The 16,555-nt window shown below is 32.3% G+C and overlaps 1 long non-coding RNA gene and 1 pseudogene across 1 annotated transcript; one reads left to right on the top strand and one right to left on the bottom strand.

Annotated features, from left to right (window-relative positions):
• The window catches only part of LOC134718052 (uncharacterized), a 322,747-nt pseudogene that overhangs the window by 98,301 nt on the left and 207,891 nt on the right, over positions 1-16,555 (bottom strand).
• LOC134718906 (uncharacterized) lies at positions 11,797-15,448 on the top strand. Its single transcript, XR_010107468.1, has 2 exons — positions 11,797-12,453; positions 15,246-15,448. It is a non-coding gene; the product is annotated as an uncharacterized LOC134718906 (long non-coding RNA).

The following is a 16,555-nucleotide window of genomic DNA, read 5'->3' as shown; positions in this document are numbered from 1 at the left end:
TATGTGTCAAAAGTACTACTGATTTTAAAATTAATTCCGCAAGCTGTTTCTCGTTCGATTTTCTTCATTGATGGCTTAAAATTTTGGAAATATATTCTAGTTTCATGATCCGGTTGTCAGTCATACCTAGGTGTCGATTTTCAGTATAGAAAAAACAAAGATGTAAAAAAGATGTTAAAAAAATACGTTTACGACTTTGTAAACAACACTGACACTCGGATTCATAAATTCTAGAACTTTCTCTTTCCACATGTATCCATGGTTTCTAAAAAAAAAACGATAGTGGCTTGCGGAATTGATTGGATATTTGTATGTGCAAGGCGTGGTTACCACGCTGAAAATCTGTGAAAAGAGTTATCTGTTTTTGAAGTCCGGAAGTGACGTATCCGCCATTGAGAGAGTCATGACACATGAAATGTGTTACAAAATAACTTTTACCGACTATTTTTTTGACGGACTGCTTAATAAGACAGCTAACAACGTTGGAAATAGGCCACGGAGGCCAATCACTTATGGGAAGTACGTTATTTATATCTTTTATTAGCTAATTTGCCCCATTTCAGGGAGGGGAATTCTTTTTTCACAAAAGTCAACAAAAATAACTTTAAACTATTTCGAAGGTGATTTTTTTTGTTTAAATATATTAAACTTACAAAATAAAAGGCAATTTCTACCAGCATTTTGTTTAAACGCTCCCCATAGCCTTTATATTAATTCATGAATATTTAATGAGGTAAGTTCTCCCAACGTTACTCGTCGTTGGAATGTGATCCGTTCGGAATTTCTCGGGTTTTATCCATTGATAATACTCGAAAAATTTTGGTGCTTATCATTGCATTTGATGTTAGTTCATCTACTTTGAACATATTATATATCTATTTTAATTTAGAATCAGTAAAAGTTGTGTAATCATTGTGACAGTTTGGGAGATAATTTGCATACATTTAATACATGTACATTTATATTTAAATGATTTGTTTAACAGTATATTATTTAAACTAATTGGACGGTCATATCAAACAATACTTCAGTTATTTTCATAAGTATGCACAATGTTTAAAAATAATTTTATTATTTAGATATTTGCATCTTTTATTCTTATTTATATTCAAACTTTTGATTTTATTTTCTGGACTTTTGATTTACTATAGTATATGTCACTTTTACTGTATTTTATAATTTTATACTGATGCCTATACACTGACAGTTATGTTTAACCAGAATTGTGCATACTGTGTTACTTTATAACACATGCACCTTGTAGCTACCTTAATCATTGTTATTAGGATTAAAAAAGAAACCTTTGAACAATTTTGTATTGAAAATTCAGATTATTTGAAATTTGATTGAATTTGTTAGTCTATTATACAATAGTATGTTGTATTAATAGTAATAATACTGTCTGTCCATCTATCTTCCTGAAATGATCTTCTCACAGTTTGAAAGCCGCATCAAAGAGTCACTTCATGTACCAGAAACATTGAGGGGAATACTAATTGGACTCAAAAACCATACAGTGAATTGGTTAGGAAGTTTGAATGAAGCCAACACTGAACATGTATGTGTATGATTTGAATTTAATATTGCTTAATTCTATCACTCCACTAAAAAAATTTCTTACGCACAATGATTTGAATTTTAAAAACAAAACAATTTATATAATGCTTAAAGACAGTTCTATTACACAAATAGTCAAATCATTTAAATTTCAATAGAAGTAATATGAGGGGTTCTCTTTACTATAGGTAATCACAGTTCAAAAGTGTCGTAATATTTCCTGATGAAATTAAATTCAGAAAAGTGTTTTAACTCACACAATTTAAAACATCTCCAAACTGCAAAACATTAGAAATCTTTCGACGAAGGATAGAAAACAGGTTCCGAAATATAGTTTGATACAGATAAAAAAAAAGAATTGAATACAGTGTAAAAATTAGCAATGCTTCCTCAAACAAAATAATTATTACTGGGACACATATGGATGCAGGTACTCCAAGGTAATTCAAGATATATGCAAAATATTTTATTTGGTTAATAATAAATATATTCTCTTTTGTAGATTTTTGTTAATTTTGGTGAATGTTAGTAAAGAAACAGCTCTGACCTGAAAAGGAAAACTTAAGAAACATTCAATAAAATTTAATCAAATGATGAAGTTTGTTTATTTTTTAAACGATATAAAAAAGAAAATGTGGTTTTATTGACAATGCGGCAACTGTAAACATTAGACCAAATGACACAGACATTAACAACTGTAGGTCGTACCGCCTTTAACAATGAGCAAAACATGCATCCAAAACAGTTCAGATAGTCACTGCTGCAAATACCAATGATTACAATATTTAAAAGACTTGAATACTGCATCGGTCTATACATTTAAAAGCTCACTCAAGGCAATTTTTTATTATACAAACAGTTTTTTTCGTAAAACTTTCCATTTTTTTTTTAGAAATGAGTACATTTTACAGGAGAAAACATCATAATAGCAATGTCTGACTAAGATATTATCTAACTCTTTCAGTTTAATTGATTTTTTTTTATGTTTTTGTTAAAAATTTGGTTATTTCAATACTATAGCTTTTTTGTCATGCAGGTATAGGCCTAATACATCTAGGATAAGTACAATGATATGAGGTTCATTGTAAAGCTGATAATTTAAGCTTAATATGATACCTAACATATTTAAGGAATCTCCAATTTCCCATTAATTTTATGCATAAATAGGCAAATATTTGAAAAACGCCGCGATTTTTAAAATTGACGAAATATTTCTTATCTTTGACAATTTTTTTTAATTTTAATTGCATTAAAATTCATTAAGATATGTCATAAAGGTGCTTTAACATGTAAACTCACAGTAACAGTCAAAGAATTTTGTGAAAAATTAATGTCAGCTTCAAAATTTAAGATTTTGTGACGATTTCAGTGTATATTTGGCGAAAAATAGCTTAAAAATTAACGTCAAAATGTTGATTGTTTGATTCAATAAATTTTTTTCTGCATGAAGAGCTTATTTTATTTGTGAAACAACTGAATACCAATACACAACAATAGTAGAAAAATAAAGGATTTTTTTCCCACCATTGTCTTACCAAAAATGTAATTTTTTGCCTAAAAAAGCAACCTTAAAAAGGGGGGCCTGCCGGCATGGTTTTGATTCATAGAAAAAAAAAAATCCGAAATATTGGCAATATGTCAGTTAACATATTTCTGTTGACTGGTTGGGTCTTTACATAACTGCATAAAACCAGAGCTCTGCCTGCATTCTTTTGGAAGATATGAACGTCTAAACATAGCAAAAATAAACTAATTCCAAAGTTGTTTTTTACCAAGTTTGAGATATTGTATTTTCCTTAATACTGATGTTCCATAGGACTTTAGTGGCTTAAATCAAAGCTTAAAAGGGCCTAATTGCAATTATGTAGATAGATTGCTTGTAGTTCCTAATACTTTTGATATAGTTGGCCTTACAAATAGCCCAAAATATGATATTTTTGCCTTCGCAAGGAAATAGGCCAACTTTTTGAACCGCTTGACCGATTTCAAAATTTTTGGCACCAATGAATTTCTTTTGTTGAGCTCTTTCAGGAAAATGTTGTTTTAAGCACTTTCTCTATACTTCATATTTTAACTGACTTCCCTACCATCAACGCAAGCAACTTCTGACTATGAAAAGAGAAACTGGCCGTTTATCAAACATGATATGCAAGCGTGGTCTTCATCTTTGTTCCAGTGACACAATCTTCATTGATATTTTGTCTTTTTTTGGCCTATTATCTTGAAAACAATATTAGAGAAAAAGAAACATTAAATATCAGAGGGATCGGGACTATTCGACTGCGAACAATTTCACGCATGAATTACCATGCACACGAAAATTTACAAGTTTGTGTCGTAAATTCACTTCTTCTTATTTTACTCTTTGTATTGATTGAAAATGTAAGATTATCGTATGTATGTAAGTCACTAAAAAATTATTATCGTTATTTTTATTCTTTCGTTTTTTTTTACATAGTTATCAGTCTTGAAAGTGAGTGGCAAAGCTTCCGGTTGCGAAAACGGAGGTTATGGTGAACATTTTCTCAAAAAGAAAGCTGCTTTTTACAAACACCCGCTATGGATTTTACTTATCAAAATTGTGATCCTCTTTTGGGTATACTTTTAATCTTCTTCTTTGTCCGCCAACAGCCCACGTCCAACAAATCCACTGATTTAAGGTTAGTGAATGCAACAATGGTCGAGAAAAATTGTCTTCGTAAAACCATATAGCGACAATCCAAATAAAATATCATCGTCTGCTGAAAGAAATGGCTTTATTCAAACTTCTTTAAATTTCGCTCTGAGAATGGGGCCATAAAACATGATTTAAGATTCAACAATGGATTTTTTTAAAACACATCAGGTTAATAGATATACCAAGCTAAAAAATGCAAGACATCAAATCGAACTAAAGAACAAACCCGAATTAAAAGATTAAATACAAGAGCATGCATATGGCAATCCTGGCTATACAGATATACCAGCACTTGAGCATGTTGAGACTTTAGTGGCAAATGATCCTAACAATTTTTCACTTATTTCACTCCAAAATGATTTGGTCAGCCTAAGTCATTGTAGATTTATAATTGAACTCGATTATTTAGTAGAACACTGTGAAACATGTTTAATAAAGATGCACTTGTCAAACGCACTAGGGGTGAGACCAATGGGTGTTTCTGGAATGATGTACAATCAATGTACGCAGTGTGGCACGATCAACAAATTGAAACTTGGAGACACATCGACCCCCTGACAGTAACAGAATTGTTGTTGGAATATTTAATGTCAACACGAAACTTGCAGCTGGTAAGAATAAAATATTCACATAAAAAAACCATACATAAAGTAAGATTGAGAATGGAAATTGGGAATGTGTCAAAAGATAACAACCCCACTATAGAACAGACAACAGCAGAAGGTCGCCAATTGGTCTTCAATGCAGCGAGAAATTCCCACACCCGGACGCTTCATTCAGCTGCCCCCTAAATAAATACATATACTAGCTCAGTGATATTGAACGCCATATTTAAACTCCAATTTATACACAAGAACCTAAAATTAAAAATAATACAAGACTAACAAATGCCAGCTGAAGTGAAGCTCCTGACTTGGGACAGGCGCAAACATGTGGCAGGGTTGAATATGTTTATGAGATCTCAACCGTCCCCCTATACCTCTACCCAATGTACATGTTGTAGAAAAGTAAAAGCGTTACAATAAGCACATTAAAATTCAGTTGGAGAAAAGTCTTAGTCTGACGTCAGGAGATGTACATTATAAGAAAAGAAAATAAACAAAATGACAATTTAATTCATAAATAACAACAGACAACTAGCCGTTAACTGACATGCCAGAACTCACAAAAAACCAACCCACAACAAAGTAAACAATACACTGAACCAGCAAATTAAATCTATGACAAACATATCAAATACAACATTGAAACATAGGTTCCTATAAGACATAGCAGTTACAAGTAATTATAAAATATATTTTAAATGTTATTCCCATATCATAATATAATGTTTTTATAATGAATTATTGAGTATAAATGTTAAAACAGATATTTATTTAAAGCTTGGAACGACAAAAATATTACAAACATATATAAAAGGCAAAGAAACATCGAGACAAATACATGAGTATCATCATTGATGGAATGGACCAAAGTAAGACGGAAATACAACACTATATATATGTTAGTTCTCCCTTAAAGGTAAAGAGACATCGAGACAAATACATGAGTATCATCATTGATTGGAAGACCAAAGTAAGACGGAAATACCACACTATATATATGTTAGTTCACATGAGTATCATCATTGAATTAAGACGGAAATAAATGTTTTTGAAGTATGTCAAAAAAAAAAAAAAAAAATCATGAACGTAAGACAGTTAAAAAAAATATCATTGAAAGACTAAATATTGTTTTTTTTTTATAATGTCTGAAATCACTTTTATATATAGCCAATAAAAATTTAAAACAGAATTTAACTTATTTTTCCTTGATTTGCAACCCCCCTGGCTCCTCTTGTATGAAAAATGTGTTATGTTGGTTGCTGGAATGTATTAATTATTTTTCTATTCTTGCATTATGTTGTTTAGAATAGTTATGTATGTACATTTTGGGAGCAATTGTGCATGGTGTTGGGATATGTTTTTTTTTTTTATTATATGCAGTACCAACAAGGAAGTGCCCTAACTATTCATTTTCTGATAAACATATTGTGGATGTTGAAAGAAAAGTTACCAGACACACTTTATATGCAAATGGATAATTGTGGTAGAGAGAATAAGAATCGGTAAGATCATTACTTGTTTTGTTCTTTGTGTACATCTAACACAATATATCAATATATATATCTTTTTTAAGTTTTACGTTAATTGTCAATTTCAACGTACAAAAAATGTATCATTTAAGGGAAAGCACCTCGGAAATGAATCATTATTCTTATTTGTTCTGGGTTTCAGAAAGTCAAAATCTGGTCAATAGTCTGGTGATGTTGAGTGGTCGGGTAAGGAAAATGAGAACATAGTGTGTAATGAACTGCCCCTACAGTTTTTAACATAAAATCCTTAAATAAATGATAACAAGAAGTTTGTTTATATATTGAAGTTATGTACCTGCTATGTTGGTTTCATTTGACGATCTTTTGCCCATACCAGTATCCCAGACTTAGGAGCTAAGTCATTTCTCATAAAATTGGAGGTTATAAATTTTGCATAGTCAATTGTTCATACAGGTTTATATTGGTGTCATAACTTCAAAACTAATTTGAATAATGATGAAGGGTTACTATTTTGAGACTTATATGGGATGACTTGTTTAAAATTTTGCTACTGTGTGGAAATGAACCAAATTTGATCTCAATCATTATAAGGGTATCTAGTACTATATGTTATGATTTAAACTGTATTTTACAAGATTTACAAACCACATTAGATACATTGGAGCTTCTGGTTAGTTTATACCACAAATTTAGAAAGATTTTCTATTGCATCAAATGTGACGCAACATTTCTGTACTTGAGTTTAAAACTCTCTGATCTTAAAATGGGAGGCCATTTTAGTCTAGCTGATCTTGTGAGACATTATGATTTTTGAACTGTCAAAAGCAAGGAAGTATTGTTTGACACGAGATAGATTGTTGGAATCTTGTTTCTCTATGAATGTTGTCAGAACAAGATTAAAAGTCGATAATTGTTTTTGTTATGATCACAAGAAAGTTGTGTTTTTTTATATGAACATCCTCATGAAACCTTTTTTTTTATGAATTAACAAGAGGAAAGTATTAAAATTACTGAAAACAAATTTGTCACTTTAAATGTCAATAGGGAGTAGAAGCCTCTTTTGTTCTTAAGAATATGAAATAGACCCCCAATCTGAACACTGAGAAGATTTGGTTGGGTATGATTGCTAAAAACAACACCATGCAAAATTGATTATGTTAATCCCAACAGCATTATTGATCATTTTCACACAGTTGTTTTTCTCACTTTTACTGTAGCAGATTGTATGAAAATATCTCCTAAAGTTGACCAAGGTTTAATACATAAATCTTGTTTTCAAGATTTAATTAAGTTGAACTTTATTAGCAAAGATAGTTTGACAATGTGCTCTTCAAATTTTCACTCACGTATATAAATAAATTGAGGCTTTGTCCTCAGTTTGCATCTATAGTCTATGTTGACAACACAATTTTAATCGCAGGTATCTGTTTGCCTTTCTGGGGTTGTCGGTGGAGCTAAAAGTCTTTAACCAGATGGCCACATACATGAATATATTGACCAAGTTTTGTTCAAGGTATTAATAAGCATGTTGATTGCTGAGGCATTTATATATATTGTATATACCATCGATCAAATCCCTTTGCAGAACAGTTAAGCAACTTTTACATTGAGTCATACATTCCCTTAAAACTGAGACTCACAGTCATCAATGTTAATCATGAATCTCATGCGAAAAAAATACAAGTTCCTGTTTGAGGCAAGAAATTGTGGTAACTCAGTATATTTATAGATTATTATTGATCATCTCAACAGGATTTGTTATCTCGCTTGAGCCGTTACGACGAAAGCAAGAAAAGCAATCAAGTGAGATGACCAAAGATAATCTGTTTATCGCTATTTTACCTATGACAATGTTGTCAACTACATAAGCAACTCCATATAGTTTCTATTGAAGTTCAATGGTAATTTTAATGTATATTTAATTATATATTTATATTTTAGTGTGCTGTATTGCAATCACTAGAATACGAGGTTGCCGCTATAGGCTTGGAATTCGTCAAAGACGTACTTGTTATTCACCAACCTTGTAAAATACAGTCTAAACACATTCACATATAATTTCTAGTTCCCAAACAGAAGAAAATACACTTAATTTTGGTGGTGTTTGAAACATATTACATGACAGCATCATGACGAAATAGATTAAGCAGAAATATAATTCTTTTCAGAATAGAAACAGGTGAAAAATTCGAATCTCGACCAAATTACGAGGTGATTGTTCCAGATGATTAAGCAATTCGTGCACTTCTTCGATTTCTTGCAAAAGGAGACTACCAGTCAGAGGTGGATGAAATAAATGGTATATCAACATCATCTGCATCTGGGATAGTTCATAGAGTATGCTCTGCATTAAACTCGTCCTTAAGCAATATCCAATTTCCTAGAGGCACAGACGTCCAGCTGTCAAATAAGGTTTTTACAAGATTGCCTTATTTCCGAATGTCATTTTGGCCATAGACGGCACAGTGATCCCCTTCTTGGTCTCTCTGATGATGATGAGCCGAACTATGTATGTAGGAAAGGCTTCCATGCAATTAATGTTCAAGCAGTAGTGGATCATACATTGAGGTAGATTATATTATGAGCCATAAAAATTGGAAAATATACATAAGACACTGATGATTCAACACTTGTATTGCTTTTTTTGTACTTGATAAAACTGATTAAAAGAATATAATATTTGTCTAGCTACATGGATCTGTACAAAATTGTATTAATATACAAATGTCAAGTATCATTTACATGGGTTTACTTTTATAATTTGTTATTTGGATGGAGTGTTGTCTCATTAGCACTCACACCACATCTTCCTATAACTTATTCAATTCATCTGGAAAAAAACATACTTGATAATTAATTCTGAAACTCAGTGTATTACAGGTACGGATCAAGTCATATTAAAAGCATCAGTTAACACAGTTGGCTCCTAGGGGATTCTAGTTACCCCCTGTCGTGGTTGATAACACCACTGGGTAACCCATCAACACCTCAGATAATACGATTTCAGGAAGAACACTGTAAGATCAGGAGTACAGTGGAGCGGTCTTCCTGTGTTATGAAGCAAAGGTTTAGGTCAATGCTCTTCAACTTTGTATTTATTTGGCCTTCTAATTATTTTAATCTGAGCGTCATTGATGAATCTTATGTAGACGAAACGCGCGTCTGCATATTAAATTATAATCCTGGTACTTTTGATAACTATTATTGCTTTTGGATTCCATATAAATTCTATCATATTTTGTGACAAACAATATTGCATGAAAAGTTACGCATCCAAATTCGAGGTCAACAGGCCAATAAACTTTGGCATACAGAGAGACTGCAGTCCTCTAATTTTGGTAGAATTTGTAAACTTACTGATAGGTCAGACCAATAAAAAGTAGCTTTGGGAATGATTGATCAAAAAGTATTCAAGTCTAAAGCAACAGAATACGGAAAGAGATATGAAAACATTGCTATTTAAGAATATGAAAGAGAAACTGAATGTGGTGTTACAGACTGGTATTTTTGTTCCGAAGCATTTGCAATTCCTTGGATCCTCACCTGATGAAGTAGTATCAGATAAGCTTATAGTTGAAGTAAAGTGTCCGTTTTCTGCAAGAGACAAGACCGTATCTGCTAGCACAGTGCATTATCTTACTGTAACTGATGTCTCATTCATAATCACAATTACTATTATCAGGTTCAGGGTCAGCTATACTGTTCAAATCGCCTTTATTGTATATACTCTTTGTGATAGTAAATGTTTTCATGAAAGATGATGCAATGAAACTAAGGGTTTTTTGGAATTTTAGATCCTCAATGCTTTTCAACTTTGTACTTGTTTGGTTTTATAAATATTTTGATTTGAGCGTCACTGATGAGTCGAATGTAGACGAAACGCACGTCTGGCGTACTAAATTATTTAAATCCTGGTACCTTTGATAATTATGCGTTTATAGCTCCAATGCTCAGCGAGCTACATTTTACATCAGGTACTTTAATCCAGCAATTCTGAAAAAAATCTTGTAAAAAGAGGTATAGTTCTACATAATTAAAAGCATGTGCACTCTTGTCCTTCAGTTTTGTTTGCAACGTAAAGGCAACAGTAGTATACCGCTGTTCAAAACTCAAAAATCCATGGACAAATATCAAAATCGGGGTAACAAACTAAATCTGAGGGAAACGCATTTAATATAAGAGGAGAACAACACAGAAACCGACCAAGCATCAGACTAAACACCACGAGAATAACAAATATAATATTAAAACCAAATACATGAATTTGGGATAGACAAGTACCGTGCCACGTCTTATCTCAATAATAAGAGAAAACACTAACGGCTCAACGTTAAAATGCAACACACACAGAAACGAACAATAATATAACAATGGCCATCTTTCTGACTTGGTACAGGACACTTTTAAAGGGGAATAAAAGTGGTGGGTTGAAATTGGTTTTGTGGCATGCCAAACCTTGCACTTTAGGTAAAGTTAAATATAACATTGAAATGACAACATAATATTACAGGAGTACAATACAAATAAATAGTAGAACATATTAGACAAAAAAAACATGATTAATAGATAACAAAAAGCATCAGGTTTAAAATTCAATACGCCAAAAACGCGCCTTGTCAAACGAGATGTAGACCTTTTAACACCTGAACACACATCTTTATTTTTTCCCGTCGCAAAAATTGAAAATTTGGGAATAAGGGGCCAAAAAAAAAATCCCAAGTAAGCCTTTTTTTTTTTTTTTTGGTACAATAACTTTAGTATAATGTACGTTAATAGAAATCTATGAAATTTCAACCCAAGGTTTATGACCCCAAAAGGAAGGTTGGACTTGATTTTGGGAGTTTTTTGTCCAAATAGTTTAGGAACTAGGAGCCAAAATAGTCCAAAATTATACTCTGTTTGATCTCATAAAAAAATAAATTATTGGGGTTCTTTCATATGCCAAATCTAACCGTGTATTTAGAAACTTATTTTTTGGTCCTATTTTCGAATTGGTCTACATTAAGTTCCAAAATTAAACTTTGTTCGATTTTAACAAAAATTGAATTCTTGGGGTTCTTTGATATGATGAATCTAAACAAGTACTTAGATTTTTGATTATGGGCTCAGTTTTCAAGTTGGGTATGTCCTATTTTGGAATATGTTTTAAGACATAGTCAGCAATAACTTCCTTTTAAACCAAACCGAGATATCATTAGTGAGCAGTGACTGACTTATTTAAATGAATAAATGGAAATTTAAAATGCAGACTGTCCTATGTATATGTCACCTTTATCTACGGCATGAAAAGTAATGATAGGGGAAAACAAAATACGTTTATGATTCTATAGAACTTATTCACTGCGACAATATAATAACCAGATGCCAACCATTCGATTGATAGTTCTACAATGAAATCATTGGAACATGTATTTGCACTAATAGTTACTGCAGTGCTCAACTTTTTGTGTAATGATGTAAGTTTAAAGGTGAAATGCAAAGGCAGAAAAAAAAATTGAGGAAAAGGGGAAAATCGTAAGAATTTATGTTTAAAATGATGAAATTTATATTAATACAATAATCCCAAACCTCGTTGGTACTAAAAATAACAGGTAAATATTTGTGTCGAAAAGTACGGGAAATATCAACCTTGTTTATCTCCCTTTATTTCCTTCTCGCTGTGACGTCATGTGAGTCCTTTGTTACATTGGTATCGAATACATGTGTTAGAACGTAAACTTGTAAACAACGTTAACCGGCTATGGTGTTTTGTGTTGCATACAACTGTACTACTGGATCAGGTCGGGGATAATGTTTGTTTACATTTCCGAAAGACCAACAAAGACGAAAGATTTGGACACGAAAGGTGAAGAGGCAAAATTAAACTTCGTTAAACGGAGCATTCCAGATTATGACCCCAAACACTTGGATTTTGTTGATCAATTTGTTATTGGTGCAATGATTGTCTCGTTCATGACATTCACACCAAATCAGAATAAGACTGAAAGCAAATGTTTTGACTTTATTTGTCTTTAGTATTATGACATAACGGCAGGAACAGACCCCTGCCCTTCTTGCAGGGAGCCAGCCCAAGTATGCATCTGTAGTACATAGCCATGGCATAGGAAAATGACGGAGATGAGAGGTATTTACATTACATTTAAAAAGTCATATATTTTATTATTCGTAAGGCATATTTGGTTCTTAAATTAAGGCAGGGCCGCAGGGTAGGCATCATTTGTGTTCGAGGCTGTAAAATGTTTAGAAGAGTCATGTCATAACTGACCTGCATAAAATGAGGGGGGATAGGACCTTTATCGGGACTCCGGGATCGGGTGTTTTTAAGCTCGGGATTTCGGGATTGACCCTTCCGGGATCCGAGAATACTTTTTTTTCTGATTTCGGGACGTCGGGATTTACTTTATTTAAATTCGGGACCTCGGGATTTCGTGTTTTTTAGCCCGGGATTTCGTGATCAGGACCCCTCCTACCCCCCCCCCCCCCCTCTAAAATAAATGAACACAAGTGTGTCACTTGCAGTTACATGTACGACAGACCAAATACAGACATTTTAAATGTTTTCTAAGACTGATAACAAAATGGAGGTAGGTTTGAAAGATAATCTCTGATCTTTTTTCTATAAAAGGAGGCAGGGGGCTTATATTAAAATACCAGGAAAATATAAAACCTACAGTGGCGGATTCAGAAATTTTCATAAGTGGAGGCCCGCTCCAGTCACGTTTCAATGAAACTATAAAGCAACCAATTTTTTTTTCCAAAAAGGCCCGTCTACCCTAAATCCACCTCTGACCTACAAAAACATAATTTGTTGATAGGTTGCTGTCTGATTTCTGTATATAAAGTATTAAAAAAATAACAATGAATAATTTGCTGATACCTTGCTGTCTCATTTATGTATATATAGTATTGTATAAAATATGTAAGGGTTCAACGGAACACATAGTTTCGCCTACTTTTGTTGTTAATTGCAGGCTCAAAAAAGAAAATGAGGGGGAAAAAATAATTAAAAAATCCACTTGATTCTATCGTTATATTGTGAGCAGCTTCTGTTCAAGTTTGGTAAAAAAAACATGAAAGTTAATGAATCTAATAAATATTTAAAAACTTGAACTGCAGACTATGTAATGATAATTGGCAGAAACACTTAAGTCTTTTTATATGTAAAATACGGAAAAAATAGATTCCTTTTAACAAAATTAACTTCTATGTACTATCTTATGATCATGAGCTTCTGTATCTTGATGCTTCTGTCCAAGTTTGGTAGAAATCCAGGCCAATTTAACATGTTAAAGAAAGTTATTATTATTTTACAAGTTTAAAAAAACTTTAACCACAGAGTGAATGTTTGTGGACAACGACGATGCCTTCGACAGAATGTAGGATCACTATGTCTCGATTTTTAAACAAAAGTCGAAGGCTAAATAAAAATGATATACAATGTACTTCACCTACAGTGTACATGTACATGTCAGTATAAAACCTTCAATGAGAGAAACCTTAACCGAAACAAAACACAAGGCTGATAGTTTAGTCTTAGATGCATGATTTTTTATTAGTTGTTATAATTAGTGGCTTTGAACTAGCTGTCAGATAACTGTGTGTACTCTCAGATCTGTCAATTGTGTCTTTTTGTGTCGGAATGTACAAGTCTCAGTCACGTCCACTTGTATTTGAGTCCATTTGATGGGTTAAGCCTTTTTCAACTGATTTTTATAGTTCGTTCCTATGTTGTACTGTTAAACCACTGTGCCAGGTTAGGGGAGGGTTAGGATCCCGCTAACATTTAACCTCACCACATTATTTATGCATGTGCCTGTAATTCAGTGGTTGTCATTTTTTAATGTGTTACATATTTGTTTTTCGTTCATTTTTTTATATAATCAAATAATAAATAAGACTGTTAGTTTTCTCGTTTGAATTGTTTTACATTGTCTTATCGGGGCCTTTTACAGCTGACTATGCGGTATGGACTTTGCTCATTGTTGAAGGCCATAGAGTGACCTTTAGTTGTTAATGTCTGTGTCATTTTGGTCTTTTGTATATAGTTGTCTCATTGGCAATCATACCACATCTTTTTTATATTGCATATAACTATCAAGTCAAATACAGATTTTAAAACTGAGCCTAAGCCAACTCTGTATGGCAATCATTAAAAAAAAAGAATAAAAAGATTTAAGAATGAAAAAGAAATGATAATTGGATTCAGAGATATGAAAGACTTTTTTTATTAGCTGTCAGTAACTGCCAGTACATTCATATGAGTAATTAGTCTTTTTGTGGTTGGGATATACAAGTAACCGGCTACATTTTGTATGTCCTCTCTGTTTCAGGAGCCTGTCATTCAGTGGAAGTTGTTTGTTAATTTGCTTCATATTTGTTTTTTTTTATGTTTTGTACATAGATTAGGCCATCAGTTTTCTCTTTTGAATTGTTTTACATTTGTCAATGGAGCCTCCTTTAGCTTACTATGCGGTATGGCCATTGTTGAAGGCTGTACAATGACCTAAAGTTGTTAATTTCTTCTTTTTTTGTATTCATTCCTGCTTTATTTATAGCTTCTCTTGTTTTTGTTCACATGTCTACATTGTAAGACAGTAGTAGATGGACATTACGTTTTTTAGTCAGTCACATTAATTTGAAACTGATTAATTAACAGATATAGAAATAAGAAGATGGATATGATTTCCAATGAGACATCTCTCAACCAGACACTAAATGATGTAGAAAGTACATATAAATTATGGTGTTATTATTTTAAAAAATCCATAAGAAGTCTGGCATCCAATGAAAGTTGTCCATAATTAATAACCATGCTGAAATTAAAGATTCAAGCTACATGTATGTTGTTCCTATGCAAATCAAATTGTTTCTTTTTCAATTGAACAAGACTAATTATCTTTTTATTTATTTTTAAAGGTATTAATGTGCATGAACTTATGGAAGAATCCTTCATACACAAGTGGCTTAGATATACAATTGTAGCAACAGTGGATAAAAGACTGCCTGAGCCACCTCTGCTAACAGATCAGGCAAACAGACAAGAAAAGGAGACCACTCATAAATAAATTAAACAATAAATAAATGTGATAAAATTTTATTATCAATATGGTTAATATAAATTGACTCTTTGTGTGGTCATTAGGGCTATTTATAGTCTGTAAATTGTTCAGCTGAGAACTGTTCCCTTTTTTGGCAAACAGCACCTGATGGCAACACAACTCTTATGTTTCTCCTATTACATGGTAAATCTTCTTTGTGCCAAATATCCTTTATTTCTAAAAACAAAAAAGTATTCAGTGAGAACTTATTTTAAAAATGAAAGTTTACAAAGTGTCTTGGTTATTTTTGTTTGGTTGCTGTCCAATATATGTACATGTATATCCCACATCTTCTTTATGCATACATATTTAGTAGTAAAAATCACATGGTTGTTTATTTACTCTTTTGAAACTTGATAAGGATTTAAAAATCATGCAAGTACAAAATCTTACTTTATTTATCAACTGTAATCTTATTATAGCTTGTTGTAGGGAAGTAGTGGAATGGGTGTCAATGAGACAACAATACGTAAGAGGCCAAATGGCACAGAAATTATATACAAAATTTACATTTACTGGTGCTTCTGATTCTGAAACAGCTGCTGGTATAGAAATCTATGAAAACTGAACATGAATTGCTTTGTATGCATCAGTCTCTGTGCCAGTCACAAATAAATGCAAGGGATATTCATTGTTTTAATTGAATTTGTTTGTTAAAAACCTAATCACAGAAAATTAATTACTTTCTTGTCTTTAAAAATATTAACAATACATGCAACAGTATGTCATGAGGAGACCAAGAAATGTGAAATTACCAGAAAACTAGATTCCATACAGGGTAATTGATAGGTTTGTGTTGGCAAAATAAAAGAATAAAAGTAGTACAAGTTAGTCCATAATGAGAGGTTACTTGCTACTGGCTTTATTAAGCAATGTGACAGTATACTTACTCTATGATTTGGATCAAATGGATTGCTTTCTTGAAGGTATTCACCCATGTATTCATAATACAACATGCACAAGAAGGTATGGTTTGGGTTGGACAAAACCAATCAATCAAAAGGGATATAAGATCAACTCTGCTAGAGCTAATTTAAACCCAATTAACTTGGGCTTTATCATGTACAATGTACATGTGTCATGTGTATAACAAATGTAATACTATTACAAAGTGCAATTGATTAGAAA

This window comes from Mytilus trossulus, chromosome 5, assembly GCF_036588685.1.
Source record: "Mytilus trossulus isolate FHL-02 chromosome 5, PNRI_Mtr1.1.1.hap1, whole genome shotgun sequence".
Taxonomy (NCBI): domain Eukaryota; kingdom Metazoa; phylum Mollusca; class Bivalvia; order Mytilida; family Mytilidae; genus Mytilus; species Mytilus trossulus.
Note: the sequence above shows the minus strand (reverse complement) of the source record. Positions and strands in the feature narration are given on the sequence as shown.